We start from the raw sequence: 10,723 nt of genomic DNA on the forward strand, positions 1-10,723 counted from the left end.
TAAAATCTGTATGCATGTATACACATACAACCCTATCAAGAAGATACTCATTTTGCAGATAAGGAAACAGAGATTCAGGAAGCGCAAGTACAGTTGACCCTGGAACAACTCAGGTGTTAGAGGTGTTGGCCTTCCAGCACAGTCAAAAATCCGAGTATAACTTATAGTCAGCCCTATATATGCGCAGTTCCTCCGTATTTTCAGTGCCTCTGTATCTGTGGTTCCAAATCCGTGGGTTCAGCCACCTCAGATTGTGTAATACGACAGTATTTTACTGCTGGAAAAAAAATCCATGTATAAGTGGACCTACACAGTTCAATCCCCTGTTGTTCAATGGTCAACTGTTGTTTTTTAAGGTCACCGAGCCTGCCATCCTAACCACTACACGATACTGCTTCTGTTTTTGTTTGGTTTGTTTTAAATAAACTTTTCATTTTAAAATAATTTTAGGACTTCCCTGGTGGTGCAGTGGTTAAGAATCTGCCTGCCCACACAGGGGACACGGGTTCGAGCCCTGGCCCGGGAAGATCCCACATGCCGCAGAGCAACTAGGCCCATGCACCACAACTACTGAGCCTGTGCTCTAGAGCCCATGCTCTGCAACAAGAGAAGCCACCACAATGAGGAGCCTGCTCGCCGCAACTAGAGAAAGCCCACATGCAGCAACAAAGACCCAACGCAGCCTAAATAAATAAATAAATAAATAATTTTAGACTTAGAGAAGAGTTGCATAGATAGGTCAGAGAGTTCTCATATACCTCATACCCAGCTTCCCCTAATGTTAACATCTTACATAACCAATCTACATTTGTCACAAGTAAGAAACTAATGTTGGTACTATTATTAACTAAACTATAGATTGTTAACTATTAGTAACCTTAACTAAACTATAGACTTTATCTGGATATCACCCGTTTCCCCACTAATATCCTTTTTTGGTTCCAAAATACCACATTGCATGTAGCCATACTGCTGCTTTTTTTTTTTAATTAATTAATTTATTTTTATTTTTGGCTGGGTTGGGTCTTCGTTGCTGTGCACAGACTGGGCTTTCTCTAGTTGCAGCGAGCGGGGGCTACTCTTTGTTGCAGTGCGAGTGCCTCTCATTGCAGCAGTTTCTCTTGTTGCGGAGCACGGGTTCTAGGTGAGCGGGCTTCAGTAGTTGTGGCATGTGGGCTCAGTAGTTGTGGCTTGTGGGCTCTAGAGCGCAGGCTCAGTAGTTGTGGCGCACGGGCTTAGCTGCTCCACAGCATGTGGGATCTTCCCAGACCAGGGCTCGAACCTGTGTCCCCTGCATTAGCAGGCAGATTCTTAACCCCTGTGCCACCAGAGAAGTCCCTGCTTCTTTTTTTAAATTAGTTTTTATTGGAATTTAGTTGATTAACGATGTTAGTTTCTGCTGTATAGCAGACTGAAACAGTTATACATATATCCACTCTTTTTTAGATTCTTTTCCATATAGATCATTACAGAGTATTGAGTAGAGTTCCCTGTGCTATACAGTAGGTCCTTATTAGTTACCCGTTCTATATATAGTGCCATACTGCTTCTTAATACCTACTGAGCAACTATTCTGGGTCAGGCCCTATAGTAGGCATTGGGGATAGGGAGATGAGTAAGAAACTGGTCTGCCCTCAGAAAGCTCACCGTCTGTCAGAGGGAGAGAAGCAAGCTCTCAGCTATAATAAAAGGTAGTCAGTACAATTACAATTATGCACTGAGGGCTGTGGGGGAGGGCACAGACAAGGGGCATCTGATCCAGACGGGGTCATCCAAGCTGAGACCTGAAGGACGAGTAGGACTTAGCCAGGCAAAGTCAGGGTGTGTGTGAATGAGTGTGGCTAGTTTGGGGAGTGCTACATCTCCCAAGATTTCACTGCAAACTCTGAAACTCCCATTTTCACCACCACCTTCTACACTTCATCTAGACCTCATCTAGGCGTCTAAATTCGTTCTATGCCTTGCGGCTCCCTTCTCACCTCCCCCTGTCCCCCACCCCCGCTCCCCACACCATCCCATTCTCTTGGCTACGCTCACTTCCCAACTGAACTTACATTGTCACACCAGAACTGAGCTCTGAAGTCCTCTGGCCAATCCCAGGCCCTGGGAAAACCCCACACCTCCCACTCTCAAGTAAAAGTTCGCTGCTGGTTAATTTTGTTATAATTTCCCGCTAATCTTGGCCAAGCCTTGACCCTATGATATATGGCAAAGACCTGAGCTTTAGAGTTCTACAAACATGGGTTTCAATTCTGACTCCTCTTACCATCTCTGTGGCCTTGGACAAGGTATTCACCATTTCAAATTTGTTTCCTCTTCTGTAAAATAGGAAAACCAATACTATCTACCTCCCAGTGCTGTTGAGACCATTCAAAATAATATAGGCTTATAAAAATTAACTCAAAATGGATCAGGGATCTACATGTAAGACGTAAAACAATAAAACTCTTAGAAGACATGGGACAAAAGCTCCATGACATTGGATTTGGTAATGGTTTCTTGTATATGACATCAAAGGCACAGGTAACAAAAGAAAAAAATAGACAAACTGGACTTCAATGAAAATTTAAAATTTTAGTGCATCAAAAGACACTATCCACAGAATAAAAAGGCAGCCCACAGAATGGGAGAAAATATTTGAAAATCATATATCTGATATCAAGAATATACAGAGAACTTCTAAGACTCAGCAACAAAGAAAACAAGCAACCCGATTCAAAAATGGGCAAAGGACTTGAATAAACATTTCTCCAAAGAAAAATACAAATGGCCAATAAACACATGAAAAGATGCTCGACATCACTAATCATTAGGGAAATGCAAATCAAAACTACAATGACATACCACCTCTCATTGGAAGCTCCCTTTACCCCCTACTATTGGGATTTTTGTGGAGGTTTCGTCATGTAAGCATGATCAATTATTAATTCCATTTCCAGCCCCTCTCCCCTCTCCAGAGAAGTGAGGGTGGGGCTGAAAATTCCAAGTTTCTAATCATGGCGTGGTCTTTCTGGTGACCAGCCCCCCTCCAGGAGCCCACCAAGAGTTGCCTCATCAGAGAACAAATGACTTGGGACGTCCCTGGTGGTCCAATGGTTAAGACTCCATGCTCCCAATGCAGGGAGCCCAGGTTCGATCCCTGGTCAGGGAATTAGATCCCACATGCATGCTGCAACTAAGAGCCCACATGCCACAACTAAGACCCGGCCCAGCCAAATAAATAAATAAATATTAAAAAAAAAAAAACGGGCTTCCCTGGTGGCGCAGTGGTTGAGAGTTCGCCTGCCGATGCAGGGGACACGGGTTCATGCCCGGGTCTGGGAAGATCCCACATGCCGCAGAGCGGCTGGGCCCGTGAGCCATGGCCACTGAGCCTGCACATCCGGAGGCTGTGCTCCTCAACGGGAGAGGCCACAACAGTGAGAGGCCTGCGTACAGCAAAAAATAAATAAATAAATAAAAATTAAAAAAAAAAATGACACGCCTATCATCCAGGAAGTTCCAGGGGATTTAGGAGCCTTGTGTCAGGAACAGGGGTCAAAGACCAAATATTAGAACACAAGATGCTCCTTGTGCTCTTATCAGTTAGGATTTTACAAGGGTTTCAGGGGTCCTGTGCCAGGAACCAGGGGTAGAGACCAATATATATATTTTCTGTTATCTCATAGTGGTATACGCATACAATGGAATATTATTCAGCCTTAAAAAGGAAGAAAATTCTGTGACAACCTACAACATGGATGAATCTTGAGGACACTATACTATGTGAAATAGGCCAATCACAAAAAGACAAATACTGTATGATTCCACGAATATGAGGTACTTAGAATAGTCAAAATCATAAGGATGGAAAGTGTAATAATGGTTGCTAGGAGTTGAGGGGAGGGGAGAATGGAGAGTTATTATTTAATAGTTTTAGTTTTACAAGATGAACAGAGTTTTGGCAATGGATGGTGGTAATGGTTGCGCAACAATGTGAATGTGTTTAATACCACTTAAATGTACACTTAAAAATAGTTAAGATGGTAAATTTTATGCTGTATAGATTCTACCATGATAAAAACATAATCTAGGCAAAGTTCTTGTCATAGTGCCTGCCTCATAATAGGTGCTGAAGAGTTGGTAGCTTTCTTTATTATCGACCTCTGTTTTTGTTTATTACTAGGTGAATCCCCACAGCTTTCAAGGACCTACGCCTAAACTTTCACTTTCCTCAGCCTTCAGTTCTCACTTTCTTCCTTTGCCTTCTATGTTCTTGGTTCTCCTCCTACTTCTTTGATAGTCTCTTGTGTTGCCTTTACTGGCTCTTCTTCTTTTTCTTATTTCCTAAATATAGGTATGCCCTCAAGATCCTGTGCTCAAAATTCTTCTTGTTCTGCATTCTCTCTCTTAGTAATGTCATTTCAGGCTTATGTGAATGACTTCTAAACGTGTATCTCTGGTTCCGACTTTCCACATGAGCTCCAGACCTGATTTCCAGGCTCGCAACTGGCCATCTTTACCTGGATGTCCCAAGGGCCCTGCACATCTGGTATATGCTAATGTCATCACTTCCAGTTCTGCTCCCCACCCCGCCTCAAACCTGTCCTTTTGACTATTTTATGTCTGTTAATGGCATCACCATACTCTTAGACCCTAAGGTTAAACTCTTGACCTCTTAGGGTCCTAAGGAATTGCCATGCAATTTTTACATTTCCATTCTTACTGTCGTCAGCCAGTTTCATACTTCAGCATCTTGTCCTCCAATAGAGGCAATCCCTTTCCTATAAATAGGCTGCTTGAGTACCGTGTTACCCAGAGCACTCCCTTTTCCTGATATCAAGATTGCTGGGAAATACACTTCAGAAATCTGCTTCGTGAGCTGGGATTTAAAACAAAGGGATGGGAATATTCTTGAGGGATATTTTACTCCAGCTATGATGAAGCCTGAAGAACTGTCCCTGCTTTGCAGCAAATGGTACCTAAGTTCAACTTTTCTCTCCCCCACATGGTGCAAGATACATGTTGCTAAACTATGCTCATGGAACACCTTTTTCAATGCTGAGTTCTACGAAGAGACATTATTGAGAGCTGTTAACACCATTGGCTGAGTGACAGTGGAGTTGACAGTCTCCTTCCATTATGAGATGATGTAATCAGCTGACATCTCATAAAAGCAATCTTAATCCTACCCATAAATTCCACTCTTAAGCCATTATCCCCTAGGAAAACGCTTGCATCTGTGCTCCAAAGACATATAGATGATTACTTATAGTACCAAACTGCCCCAAACTGAAAACAACTCAAATGTCTATCTGTAGTAGAATGGCTGAATAAATTATGGCATATTCATAAAATGGAATACCAAAAACAAAAAGAATAATCTACAAGTATACCCAATATCACAGGTAAATCTCAAAAATAACGTTGAACAAAGTAAGTCAGAGAACATATGCAGTATAATTCCATTGATATGGAGTTCAAAAGAAGGTAAAACTAAGTAATACCTTATTGGTTGGAGATAAACACATGTGATAAAACCTCTAAACATAAGCAAGGAATAATTAGCACAGAATTCAGGAGAGTGGCTTGCTCTTGGAGGTGGAAAGAAGAGGACGTTAAGCTGAGGAGTGGCATGGAAGGCTTTGAAGGCATTCTTTCTTCAGCTGGGTGGTAGGTCACAGATTTCCATTTTATTTTGATTCTTTAAACTGTGTATTTGCCTTAAATACATTATTATATGCACAATATACTTCACAGTTTTTAAAAGTTATTTTTAAAAAAGGTACTATTATCTCCAAGTTCTTTGCAATGAGATGATGGCCTTTTTGTTTTTTAAGCTAGATAGCTCTTGTCCACCTTCAAAACTCACTTCACATCTCCTTTGGGAAGCCTCCTCTAACTCCCTAAGTTGATTTATTGAATATGGAAAATTTCAAACATACACGAAGTAAAGAGAATAATATGATGAACCACAGGTAACTGTCTCCTAGCTTCAAAAATTATTAACACAGAGTCAATCATGTTTATTCTGAGACTTTCCTGGTGGTCCAGTGTGTAAGACTCCACACTCCCAATGCAAGGGGCCGGGGTTTGATCCCTGGCCAGGGAACTAGATCCCGCACGCATGCCGCAACTAAGAGTCTGCATGCCTGCAACAAAGAAGTCTGAATGCCGTTGCATGCCACAACTAAGAAGTCTGCATGCCGCAACGAAGATCCTGTGTGCCACAACTAAGACCCGGCGCAGCCAAAATAAAAAAAAAATCATGTTTATTCTATGCCCTGCCACATTCCCCTCCCCCTATTGGATCATTTGAAAGCAAATCTCTACCATCCTATCACTTCATCTGTAAATACTTTGGTATCAGTCTCTAAGAGATAAGGACTCAAAAAAAAAAAAAAGGAAAACTCCAATACCATTATCCACTTAAAAAATTTGACAATGGGCTTCCCTGGTGGCACAGTGGTTAAGAATCCACCTGCCAATGCAGGAGACACGGGTTCGAGCCCTGGTCCAGGAAGATCCCACATGCCGTATAGCAACTAAGCCCGTGCACCACAACTACTGAGCCTGCGCTCTAGAGCCCGTGAGACACAACTACTGAAGCCTGTGGGCCTAGAGCCCGTGCTGCGCAACAAGAGAAGCCACCGCAACGAGAAGCCCACGCACCGCAACAAAGAGTAGCCCCCGCTCGCTGCAACTAGAGAAAGCCCACGCGCAGCAACGAAGACCCAAAGCAGCCAAAAATAAATAAATAATTAACTAATGTAAAAAAATTTGACAATGACTCCTTAATATCAAATATCCAGATAGTGTTCAATTTTCCCTGTGTCCTATAACTTTTGATTTGTTTGAATCAGGATCTAGACGAACTTCACACATTACATTTGGTTTTTATGTTTTTCTAGATCTCTTTTAATCTGTTTCCCCTCCCTCTTTTTTTTTTTTTCTTGCAATTTATTTGTTGACAAAACCAGATCTGGTCAATTTGCTACATTCTGGATTTCTGCTCATTTCATAACCCTCTCTACCTTTCCTTTTTCTAGAATTTTCTATTTCCATCTATACATTTTGGGGGAATAGATGAGAAAGGATGCCTGGAGGGAACAGAATGAAGGTGGGGGTAATCCCTGTGCAGATACACCCTAGGGCTCCCTACACTTGACTGGAATCATGGGTTTATTTGCCTGTCTCCCTCCAACACACCTCTTGGGGGCCAACACCGTGTCTTCCGTGATTTTGTATCCTTTATGTTTTACACAGAATTTTACACATAGTAGGTGCTAAATAAATGTTTATTGAATGAATGAATGAATGATGTTGCTCTCTTGTACTGCTATGTGCTACATCTTTTTTTCCAGCTTCATAGGAAGATTAAGAATTTGTGAAACTTTGATTTCAACCCCCTGGGGTAAGGTATTATGCAAAATTCTTTTGATAGTTACTTTTCTCAAAAAGTTTGACAAATTTCATTGTGAAGAGCACTTTATTTATTGTACTTTCCTTTGTCGCCTATTTCCTGAACCACTGTGGTCTTGATAAGCTTGTTTGAATTGAAACACAAAAGTCCCTGCTCTGTAACTTGATGGAGGGGGGCGCTCCCAGCAGACTTGCCCTCAGTGGGAATTGTGGGTTAACAGCTTCTGAGTAATGCATTACTCACCACAGCTTCTTAGAAACTTCTTTTGAAGCAAATTGTTACTTTCTGAGATATCATTGCTCTGTTCCTTGAATTTCATGGGTCATCCCCTCTTGTAGATTTTTCAACTTCTCTCTATGAAAAACAAGTCACTGAGAAAGCTGGAAACAAACTTCCTTCTATGCACTTACTCTAGTATTTCCTCCTGATTTACAGTTGAGGCATATGTACTCTCCAGGGCCCACGGCTAAACATCCCTTCTGTTAGCTCTGTAGCAGTTACTTGGACTTGTATTTATTGCCTGTTTTACTTTGTCACAAACACAAAAGGTACCAATCCCACCAAATAAGAACATTTTCCTATCTGCTATTGGATTTGATATTATTGTACTCATCCATTTGATACTGTGAATACCACTGATGTCCTTAGACTTGTTTTAGAAGTACTTCCTGTTTTCCTAATTCCAGGAAGTGAATCTGGTTCATGGGACTTGCAATATTATTTTTGTGAAATTGTTATGAACTGGACTCAATAATTTAGAATCCAACTAAACTAATCATGCTGTAGCTCTGAGTGTGTAGGGTTTATGGAATTATGTTTGAAATGATAGGTGATGAAGTCCCTCCCTAATTTTTTTTTGTGTGTGTGTTAGGTACGCAGTCCTCTCACTGCTGTGGCCTCTCCCGTTGCACAGCACAGGCTCCGGACGTGCAGGCTCAGCGGCCATGGCTCACGGGCCCAGCCGCTCCGCGGCATGTGGGATCTTCCCGGACCGGGGCACGAACTCGTGTCCCCTGCATCGGCAGGCGGACTCTCAACCACTGTGCCACCAGGGAAGCCCCCTCATTATTTTTTAATGCAGCAGTTAGATAATAGTGAATTAAGATTTCCTGGAGAGTCAATTTTAAGCCATCAACTGACAGTGAAAGATAAACAAAGACTAGATGACATGTTGAAATTATACCTAGTACATAAACTTATATCAAACACTTCTAATCTGGCAAACAATACAATGAGTGACAGCAAATGCAATAAATCAGAAACCTAGATCAATTATCTTAGAAAGATTGCAGTCATCAGATAAAAATGGGACTGTGGAGTCTTCTAAATTAACTAGCACTGAGAACATGAATCAGTCTTTCATCTTTTATTATTTCATCCTTCTCCTTTGAAGTAAACTTAAAAATAATCTTTTTGCCAACTCCTCAAAATTAAATATTCACTATATCACTCTTACTCCCTATTAAAAACTGGTATTAGTGTGCCTTTATACTGAAGACATCAAAGAAACTATGGAGTATACTTGTATAAACATAAGGAAGCCTGAAGTATATTGTTTATTTTCCTATGGAATAAATGCAAAATCATGATCCTTCATTGTGCATTTACTGAATTCTACTTGGATTTTCTGAAAGAAATTTCCCTTTTTTTTTTACATCTTTATTGGAGTATAATTGCTTTACAATGTTGTGTTAGTTTCTACTGTACAACAAAGTGAATCAGCTATATGTATACATATATCCCCATATCCCCTCCCTCTTTCGTCTCCCTCCCACCCTCCCTATCCCACCCCTCTAGGTCATCACAAAGCACCGAGCTGATCTCCCTGTGCTATGCGGCTGCTTCCCACCAGCTATCTATTCTACATTTGGTAGTGTGTATACGTCAGTGCTACTCTCTCACTTTGTCCCAGCTTTCCCTTGCCACCCTGTGTCCTCAAGTCCGTTCTCTAGGTCTGCGTTTTTATTCCTGCCCTGCCACTAGGTTCATCAGTACTGTTTTCTTAGATTCCATATATATGTGTTAGCATACGGTATTTGTTTTTCTCTTTCTGACTTACTTCACTCTGTATGACAGACTCTAGGTCTGTCCACCTCAAAACAAATAACTCAATTTCCTGTCTTTTTATGGCTGAGTAATATTCCATTGTATATATGTGCCACATCTTCTTTATCCATTCATCCATAGATGGACATTTAGGTTGCTTAAAAATATGGAATGCTTCACAAATTTGCGTGTCATCCTTGCACAGGGGCCAGGCTAACCTCCTCTGTATCGTTCCAATTTTAGTATATGTGCTGCTGAAGCGAGCGCTCCCTTCCCTTTTTGATCCGATCTTTGTTGAATGGATGAAATATGTGGTCATTTGTTTCTAGCACTTTGAGGTCAGCTCCACTTTTCATCCATGATAGTGCCCACCAAGTAGATTACTGTACTAGTTTAGTTTTTCCAGTGGGTTTGGATTTTAATAGTTTTATTCCACTGCTAGCTAGTATCTAACTATTTTATCTATAATCACACAAGTACATCTGGGTGTTATCTATTCATTCCACATTTGAAAATGTCTGAATATATCCTGGGACATGTTGTAGACACCATTGATTGCCTACCACCACAACGTTTTCCATGATAACAGAACCCCAATTTGTACTGGTGTGAGGCACCACAGGTTTTAACAGACGCTCGGTCCCTTCCAGCTCAGCCCTTAACCCAGCTAAGCCGCCCTCGGTAATTTTTTAAAAATTAAAATTGGAAGATTGGGATTGACATATATACACTACTATATATAAAGTAGGTGACTAATAAGGACCTACTCTATATAGCACAGGGAACGCTACTCGATACTCTGTAATGGCCTATATGGGAAAAGAATCTAAAAAAGAGTGGATATGTGTATATGTATCACGGATTCACTTTGTCATACACCTGAAACTAACACAACATTGTAAATCAACTATTCCCCAATTTTAAAAAACCTTATTTTATTTTTTAGAGCAGTTTTAGATTTGTTACTGACCCTCCCGAGCTGGGCTCCAACAAGGGTCCTCCTGCCTGGTGTCCTTGGAGCCAACAGAATAAGACCAAGTTCGGTTCAGAAGCAAAGGAAAGCTTCGTTTTCTGATCAAAGCACCGACAGGTGTGAGCTTGTACTGCAGAGTACACGCCCGTGGGCGGGGCTGCTTTATTGGGCTCTTGTCAGCGGGGAGGGGCTGGGAGTTCTCCCGGGTGGGGCGCAATTTTGCAGCTCACAGCATTCACTCCAGGGCCAAGTGCCGGGCGCAGCGCTTCTGCACACGGCCTGCCGCCACTGTCTTGGATTGC

The 10,723-nt window shown here is 41.6% G+C and overlaps 1 non-coding gene across 1 annotated transcript; it reads right to left on the reverse strand.

The window, feature by feature from the left end:
- Positions 1-9,608: 9,608 nt before the first annotated feature.
- On the reverse strand, positions 9,609-9,715 carry LOC132514212 (U6 spliceosomal RNA). The gene has a single exon (XR_009538698.1). It is a non-coding gene; the product is annotated as a U6 spliceosomal RNA (small nuclear RNA).
- Positions 9,716-10,723: the final 1,008 nt, after the last annotated feature.

The sequence above is a fragment of the Lagenorhynchus albirostris genome, chromosome X, assembly GCF_949774975.1.
Source record: "Lagenorhynchus albirostris chromosome X, mLagAlb1.1, whole genome shotgun sequence".
Taxonomy (NCBI): Eukaryota; Metazoa; Chordata; class Mammalia; order Artiodactyla; family Delphinidae; genus Lagenorhynchus; species Lagenorhynchus albirostris.